This window comes from Sinocyclocheilus grahami, unplaced genomic scaffold (assembly GCF_001515645.1).
Source record: "Sinocyclocheilus grahami isolate Dianchi unplaced genomic scaffold, SAMN03320097.WGS_v1.1 scaffold1580.1, whole genome shotgun sequence".
NCBI lineage: Eukaryota > Metazoa > Chordata > Actinopteri > Cypriniformes > Cyprinidae > Sinocyclocheilus > Sinocyclocheilus grahami.
The window spans coordinates 33,301-40,463 of record NW_015506759.1 but is presented as its reverse complement, the minus strand read 5'-3'; the positions used below and the strand labels follow the sequence as shown (position 1 = coordinate 40,463).

At 35.9% G+C, this 7,163-nt stretch overlaps 1 protein-coding gene and 1 long non-coding RNA gene across 2 annotated transcripts in view; both read left to right on the top strand.

Annotated features, from left to right (window-relative positions):
- The window catches only part of LOC107571323 (SLAM family member 9-like), a 32,933-nt gene that overhangs the window by 17,792 nt on the left and 7,978 nt on the right, over positions 1-7,163 (top strand). The gene's annotated exons all lie outside the window — the stretch shown is intronic.
- Positions 1,110-2,473, top strand: LOC107571336 (uncharacterized). The gene is made up of 3 exons (XR_001607170.1): positions 1,110-1,288; positions 1,797-1,952; positions 2,399-2,473. It is a non-coding gene; the product is annotated as an uncharacterized lncRNA (long non-coding RNA).

The following is a 7,163-nucleotide window of genomic DNA, read 5'->3' as shown; positions in this document are numbered from 1 at the left end:
TGGTTAATTGTTTGACAGCACTAATATATATATATATATATATATATATATATATACAGCAGGTGAAATAAGTATTGAACATGTCACCATTGTTCTCAGTAAACATATTTCTAAAGGTGCTGTTGACTTGAAATGTTAACCAGATGTCGGTAACAACCCAAGTAATACATACATAAAAAGAAAACAAAACAAATAAGTTCAGAAATTAAAGTGCCCCTATTATGGTTTTTTTTTTTACCTTTCATGCCGTGTGTAACACAGCTCTAAGTGAATGAAAACATCCTGCAAATTTTAAATCTGAAAGTGCACCGTGTATAAAGTTATTGTCTCTCAAAGAAAGAGTCGACTCTGAATCATTGAAACTAGTCGTTTTTAAAACGAATGCCAAGCAGTGTTTTGGGGACTCCCAAAACCAAAATATGAACCTTTCATTACCCATAATAGGGGCACTTTAAGTTATGTGTAATAAAATGGAATAACACAGGGAAAAGTATTGAACACATGAAAAAAGGTCGCTGCAAAAAGGCATGGAAAGCTGCTAGAATGGCCCAGCCAATCACCTGACTTGAATCAAATAAAAACTAAAGATCAGAGTTCATAGAAGAGGCCCACAGAACCTTCAAGATTTGAAGAGTCTGTTGAAGAATGGGCCAAAATCACACCTGAGCAATGCATGCCACTAGTTTCTTGAAGCTGTCATTACCAACAAAGGCTTTTGTACAAACTATTAAATACATTTCAGTAGTTCAATACCTTTTCCCCTGTGTCATTTCATTTTATTACACACAACTTAATTTCTGAAAAAAGATATACAGGTATGGAGCAACATTTAGGTGTGTAAATTTTTTTTTTTTTTTTTTTTTTGTGGGGCCATGTTCATTACGCAGTATACTGTATTGCAAAATAGTGCATGGCACATGTCAGCATGGGTGATAATAAAATTATTATGAAAATATGCTAATTAATTGGTCAGTGTGAAAACGCTGGATGTCTGAACAAGCACATAATTAATAAGTGTTTCCTTCATGGAGTCCATGTATGAAGTGCGATGTTCCTAAACTGAATGATTACTATTTATTTACATACATATTTGCTGTTATAGTGTTGGTTTCTGCTCAGACTAATGACTCTCTCCCTTTCTCCATTGCAGCTATAAAAACTCCAACACTGAGTAAAGCTACAGGTGATTTACGAGTAATTGTTGGTGTAATCCTGCCATTGCTGGCCATAGCTGCTGTTGGTCTGATTTACTGGAAATACAGGAACTCTAAACGAAATGAACCAAAGCGTAGGTATTACAGCTGATAAAGCAAGAGAAAAATAATGAGCTTTATTGTGCTTCTTTGGAGTTTAATGGTGTAAAATGTTTGTTCATAATCATGTTTCAAACATTTTGTGTTTGTGTGTGTGTGTGATGTGGCTCATTGCCAAACACCATTAGAAAAATGTTTTTTAATACAACAATTTGAAAGATGTTATACATTTGGTACTTTGCTTTAGATTGAAGGACTTTAATTAAATTTATGTGCAACCTTTAACACACACTTTATTAATAACACATCACTGAAATGTATAGGTAGGCTGTACTGTGTGTATACATAATGAATAATTGACTACTGGCTGTTTTTATATTGTTCAATAATTCTGCAGTCATGCGCCAGTGTTCTAGTGCGTCTCATTTTCTATTTGCTGCTGTGAAAGTTTCGCTGTGATCGTGCCAGTGAAAGAGGGAGATTTTGTCACTAAACCCTGAAATATGATACTGTGGATGTTTACACCTTGAGACTGTCTTGTAGGTAAAAACAGAGAAAGGGCCAGAGAGACATGCGAAGATGCGAAATTCAGAGACGGACTGATGCCGGATGAGAAGATTGGATCATCAGAAATGATTGATTATAGATTATCAATCGTCAAAAGTGGAGAAACATAATTCAAGAGATTCTGTGTCTTTGGTGAGTAATTTAAACCTTTTCTGTAATAATGAATTTATTTTAGATCAACACTCGTTTAGTTGAAGCACTATGGATTTTTATGACTAAATGAATCGTGATTTGAAATGTGTACATCTTGACTTTCTAGACTAAATAATACAAATACAAATATGAACCTTTTTCACCAAAGAAATGTGCCAATCCGGCACCACAGGGAACTGCCCAATCACAGCGCCTAACAACCCTCTTAATGCTTTGTTTTGCAAATGTTGGCATACTCTTAGAAGAAGTGCCCTGCAATTGCATGCCTGATAGGACAATAATATATGAATTGGTACCCGCCATGCTGCATTTGGCTGGTAGGCGGGTGTTAATTTCTTCCCTCAGTATGTACACACAAAAGCACCGCTCCTTTTTAGTTGATTGTAATTTTTTTTTCTTTTATTATCTTGTGTGTTTTCCATTAGGTTCCAGTGTAGCAAGAATAATTTGGTCAGAAGAGATAAACATGCCTTGATGTTGATACTTCCAACAGCTTTATTCAAAATCTAAACTAAAACCATGTATACTGCATACATGTATATGCATATATACATCCTATTGTTTATGATATATCTGTTCTGAAATGTATAAAATGTGTAAACAACTGCATATTATTATTATTGTAAATACCAATCATCTTGGAAAGCACTAGGATATCAGTGCTATTTTCTTTTTGTATTTAATTGCTTTTCTTGTAAATTAATAAATAAATATGAATAAATAATACAAATAATAATAAATTCTCCTCCCTTTATGTGACACCCTGTTCTGCTTTGCTACTAATAATGTAAAATGTATCTGCAGTTTCTGAAACTGATCACTAGAGGTCATCACACAGATTGCACTGTAATGCTCAATCTGCAACTGTTCAGGTCAGGCATCTAAATAAACCTCCTAAACTTCTAACAAGAGTCTTATCAAAGGATTTTGTTCTTAGAAGAAGATTCACTAGGTTAGTGACACGTGCCACCTGATTGTATTTAATTAGTTGGTAGTAAGAGTAGTTTATTTAGGGTGTCCTTGACACTGAAGATTTTTCTTTCTATGTAATTTAGGGGTTTGTTTGTGAATATTAATGGTTGAGTTAGATTAGAAGTTTTTATTCTTAGTAAGATTAGTTATGTTTTGTTTATTTTTTTGATTTGGCACGGTCTCGTTCTTTTCTCTTTTCCCCTGGTTTTTTTTTGTGAACCTGTTTGCTTGGTTATAAAGTGTACATAATTTGTAAATTTATGTAAATAATATCTTGGGCTAACTTGTGGTCACTGTAATAAACAGACGTTTTGCCGAATTCAGAATGTTTTGCGTGTGATCGTTTTCCAGTACACGTCCCATGTTTTGATGTTGCACCCCTTACTTCCCCTAGACTTAAAGGGGTTTGTAACAGTTTCATATAATAAAGCATATCATGGCCCATCAGTAATATATTGGGCCCTCTGATCTGAGGCAGTTGCTGTCAAGCTGCATTATTTTCTTATTACTGTTTATTTTTTATTTTATCAGCTCGTCTGCTTGTTCCTGTCATCAGCAGTAACTCTTCACTGTTCTTCATCATCATCCTCACAGCAGAATTGTTCATTGGTGTGTTCAGTGGTGAATGTGGGTCATGTGACTCTCTCCTGGTACAAAGGAAACAGTTTATTGTCCAGCATCAGTGTGTCTGATCTCAGCATCAGTCTCTCTCTACCTCTGGAGACCTACCTACAGCTGTGTGCTCAACAATTGTCACTTTGTCTCATCGTGTTCATGATGTGTGCTTCTGTGTTGTATAGCATATGTTACAAACGAAAGGGACAATATAAGTAAGCTCAGTAAAAATGAAAGATACTGGTTGGCGCTTCAACTTAAGAAAAGTCTTTCACACACACACAAACTGTGCTTTTTTATATATACATGTGCATGCATACACACACTATCCCTAGCCAAAGACAATATGTGTGACGCTGCTGCTGCTTTGCTTAGGAACTTTTTTTTTCTGTTTTGTTTACTGGGACTGAAAAATGAGATGCATTCACCTTGGCTGCGTTTGTCTAGTGTATAGTCATGCATAGCTATGGCATATGACAAAACAAATTACATTTTGTTTGTTTTAATGAAAAATATAATGAATTATTGGTCAGCATTTATCATTATTATTTTTCATTTATTACAAATATTGCAAACGCTGAGGAAAACCGCACTAGGTATGTTTGTGGAGTTACTGATGGTATGACGTGTTAGTGCATCTGTCCCTCTTATCTTCTTTTTATTATTATTACTGCAGAACTTATAATTACATACAAGCTCAGGGAAAGATGGTTGTATCTTTAACAATGAACAATCATAATGACAAGAAACAGAAAACATAAATATAATGGGTTTGCGTACGTCGAAGTATGAGATTATATACACAGAAAAAATGGAACAATGACTAGGTTAAATATCTTTGAATAATCATAATATTCATATAATCAATGCATCAAAATATTGAATTTGTTGTTGTTGTTTATAAGCCGGAGGGATGAAACGAGAGTTAAATTCAAAAATAAAAAGAGGAAAACAAAGGAGATTTAAGCCAGTTTTGTGTGTAGATGAACAGTTTTACACATAAAATAAAGAAATTAATAACATATTTACGAGATAACGATTTTGGGTTTTCGTAATAAAAAATAATATCTTTAAGGATTAAACTGTGGGTCATTTAATAGAGTTAAAAATATAAAAACTTAAATCAACACAAAATGTATTGGTTATACTACAATCACAACAAAAGGGCAGCTGTTACTTCAACAAGACCACAAAATGAGGAAATTTCATCAACATGAAAATATTTACAGATAGATGAATTAAACATGTCGCTCATATCTTTTTTTATTTTTTTTATTATCAACAAGTATACAAAAATATACAACCATAGTAACAACAAAATCACAAAACAAAAAGAAATAAAGAACAAAAAAAAAAACATACAGGGCCAGGGGTAATATAAATTACATTATATAAAGTAAAGGTGCCTCAAAAGGCACTTTTTAACAACCAGGCACAGAGCATTCAGTCAACTGTACATGATAGGAAAGAACCAATATTATAAGATGCACACAATATTATCAATGTTAAGGCTTTAACATTGCTGGAGGTAGATATTGTACCCAAGTAATACTTCAGATCTTTACAAAAATATAAGAAATAGGGGCTTTACAGACAAAAATGTGCACTTATGTATAAAAAATTTAGCTAGCAAAATAAATAGATTTATTAGAAAATATGTGTCCTTTAGATTCTTATCAACATGATAAAAACCAAATAAAACATCCTTGTACAACAAAGGAAAATTGCCTAAGAGAGAAGAACGTATAAATAAACAGAATTTTTTCCAAAAAATTGTTACATGGGTACATTCCCAAAAAAGATGAGAGACAGACTCATCCACCATTCCACAAAAGGAACAAAGAGGATCCTTCTCCGGAAGCATTTTTTTAAATATAAACATTCACAGGGTAAACTCGATGAAGCAATTTAAAGGATACCTCTTTAAACTTGTTCGTAATTAAATATTTATTGGGTAAGGACCACACGCTCTTCCAAGGAATATCATGAAGATAATTACTCCAGTGAAATACAACAGAAGGAACAGTAGTTATATCATTCTGAAAAAGATGTTGAATCTTTCTATTCCCGAAAGAAGGGCTGAGCGCAAAGCAAATTTTCCCTATCACTGTTTCACAGGGATTAGTCATGGAAATAATGGAGGGTACAGAATCAACAGAGTTTTTTACAAATGCAATAGCTCCTCTGGGAATGGCGTCCATAACTATGGCAAAATCACGTGGGGTGACAGGAATACAATATTTTCTTAAGAACTCAGAATAAGAAAGTAAATAACCATTACTATTTAAAAGCTGAGAAACCAAAAAAAATATTATTTTTAAACCAATCAGGAAAAAAATATAGATTTATTTTTATAACAAATATCATGGTTATTTGCATGGGCTGAAGTTGTGTTTATATATTAAGTGCCAGGCCAATAGTATCTGCTTGTGGAAGTTTGATAATTTAATAGGTAGTTTAGAGATATTATTGTAGCGTTTGGACCGATCAAACACACGATTTTTCATTTGATTGAACAAATCAGTTATTCATTAGATTAACAAATCATCACAGTAAATAAACAGTAAATCACCGCGTGAAGCACGACCGCTCCGGTGCTCTCGTCGCCCTTCAGGATCTCGGGTATCTGCGCAGAAACATCGAGAACACGAGCAACAGGGAAACAGTGTGTGTGTGCACTTTACCTTCAGCTAACGTAGCATGGACGTGCCGGACGATGGAGTCTCCGATGATCACAGCGTCGCGTTCCGTCTCGCGGAGGGGAGCGAAGCGGTTCCGGGTGGAGATCTCGAAGACCGGAGGCGGCGGAGGGGGAGAGGTCGTCACCCGGGGCCTGGCTCGCGTCTTCCGTGGGGAGTGCACACAGGGTCCGTGGTGTCCCGGCGGCGGAGTGAAGGACATCTGGGAAAATCGCGTCCTGGGTGCACCGGGCCTGTGCAGAGAAATACACGGAGTAGAGGTGGTGGGAGAGTTAGCAGCGCGCTGTATACTTACCTCGGACTTGTGAGTGTCAGCCTGGGATGTTTCCAGCGCGGCTCTCCGCGCTCTCAGCTGGGTCTGCTTTGCCACCAGGTCCCGGATCTGCTTCTCCACGGCCTCCAGCTCGACCTGCACCGAATGCAGCTCGAACGTGTCCTCACCTGCACTCAAAGGTAGACAAACATCCGCCATTAAAGCAAGTAACAGTGAGTAAAACAATGGTAATGTGTGTGAATAGAGTATTAGTGTAAGCGAGATTAGCTGCTACCACGCTGGCGATGCTAGCGGGCTATATGCTAATAGCAGACTCGGAAAGTCAAAAATAGAACTAGTGATAACAAGGCGCTCTGATTGTTTTTGTTGTAGAATACGATAGGGGATATATTCACACGTTATAGAACTGAAAAAGGATGGTGTATAAAATTGATTTTAAGATAAAAAATTAGACGACAAAGAATTAACTTGACGGAGCTCAAACTCAAACCACACAGCAGCCATGATTACTGCGTTTCATTCTGCGATTAAAGCTTACTGCGTTAAGCTTTAACCCTTTCCTATTTTTTTCCTAAACTGTGTGTGTGTGTATGTGTATGTTAGACCAGTTTAAGTGTTTATGTGTATGTT